The sequence below is a fragment of the Ovis aries genome, chromosome X (assembly GCF_016772045.2).
Source record: "Ovis aries strain OAR_USU_Benz2616 breed Rambouillet chromosome X, ARS-UI_Ramb_v3.0, whole genome shotgun sequence".
Taxonomy (NCBI): Eukaryota; Metazoa; Chordata; class Mammalia; order Artiodactyla; family Bovidae; genus Ovis; species Ovis aries.
Genome location: NC_056080.1, coordinates 48,299,514 through 48,301,556, shown reverse-complemented (window position 1 = coordinate 48,301,556; position 2,043 = coordinate 48,299,514).

Here is a 2,043-nt window from a genome sequence, read left to right as displayed (position 1 = left end):
ATCATATGGCAAATTATGTTCAACTTTTAGAAAGCACCAAATTGTTTTCCAAAGCAGTTATATATATCATTTCACATTTATTTCTACCAGAAATATGTGAGAGCTTTCCTTTCCACATTCATTGTCAATATTTGTTATTGTCCGTCTTTTTTATTACAACCATTTGAGGTTTGATTTTTTTTTCATTAAATTAAGGAGAAAAAATGGGCAGAATGTTTAAATATTGTATTATATAATATGTAAATAAAGTGAAGGAAGAGGTTGTTGGCATATTTAGGTTATTTGACCTAAGTGTTTTAAATCTTCTTATGCTATTTGACTGCTAAGTATGCAACAGCCTATATAATTTGAACTGTGGGAAACATTTTGAATTAATATTTTCCTGTGTTGATATTTCTTAGAAAAGACTGAAATGTCAATTCAGGAAATACTTATAAGCGAAGATTCCCTGGCCATTGGCTAGTATTTGATCATGCCAGATTTCCAAGAACTAATGACAAAAGAATTCTTTGGACAGTAAATTAAATATATTTCTTTGGAGTTAGTGTCATCTCCTTCTCAGGACAATGATCCAATGTTTTTTTTTTTTTAAATTTATTTATTATAATTGGAGGCTAATTACTTTACAATATTGTAGTGGGTTTTGCCATATATTGACATAAATCAGCCATGGGTGTACATGTGTTCCCCATCCTGAACCCCCCTCCCACCTCCCTCCCCATCCCATCCCTCGGGGTCATCCCAGTGCACCAGCCCTGAGCACCCTGTCTCATGCATCGAACCTGGACTGGTGATCTATTCCACATATGATAATATACTTGTTTCAATGCTATTCTCCCAAATCATCCCACCCTTGTCTTCTCCCACATTTTGATAGAAGACAAATCAGACACTCAGTGTAACACTACAATGGACAGACATATAATCTGTTCCTTCTCTAATCTAGAGGGTTCTCCACTTGTTTTTGAGAAAAATGTGTACCTTTTAAGTATTTTTATGGCCTTGAAATTATTTTGGATAGGCAAAAGGTAGGATATATCAACAGTAGCTAACAGAGTCCTTGAGGAGTTCCTCCACCCATTATTTCCTTTTTCTTTCTGAGAAGCCCAGGGACATTACTTAGAATAGTGGTGGGGACTTGGAAATCCAAATCTATAGCTAGTGACCTTAAAATCTAGCTGAATGTAGCATAATTTTATGCTATACTTATTGTTGTTAAGTTGAATATTGACCTTACACTCTCTTTGAAACCTTTCCAATAAAACTTTTTAGAGAAAAAAAAAAAAACTAAATTATGCTTAGTGTCTTAAACCAGGAATTAGCTCTGATGTATAACTTGTGTTTCTGAGGAAATTTGGATGATGATTTTCAGATGCTTATTCCTCTGGGATTAGAAAATTACCAGTTAACCCAGAGAGTAATATTATAGAGAGGAAAGCAAGACCTGATTAAGGAAATATTTTCCTTACACCTTCACTCCCAAACGTTATCATTCTCATAGACCACAAATACTTGCCTTTATTCTCCCTCTGTGGTCTTCTGAAAATGAGAGCCAAAAGTAAGCTCTTTAAGTAGGGTGAAACCTCCTGTTGGCACAGAACTGCAGGGAGAAAAAAGAGAGAGCGAGAAATGCCTTCATTTCCTGAAACTAGGAGGGTTTGTGTGCTTCAGCAGAAATATTACTAAATTAGAGCCACAAAGGCACTATCTTCAGCAAATCTGTACCCATGAAAACCCTGAGTGGCACGAGGAGGAAGGGAGTTTGCCTTAGTTTCACCTACATCAGCAGTGTTTACATTTGTCTGTTTACATGCTTTATCATTTTATATTTATACTATTCCTTGTTTTTCTTGCCCACTCCCAAAGATACAAATGTCAGATTTGAGTCTTGATAGATCTTTTCACATAAACATCTTCCTGAGAAACACATCCAAAAAGGAGCCCTGTGAACTGTCTCAACCTGGTCCCAAACTTCACTGCAGACCATGACCTTGGATCTATATCAAAATGCACTAATATAGTTAATGAAATAATCTTTATACT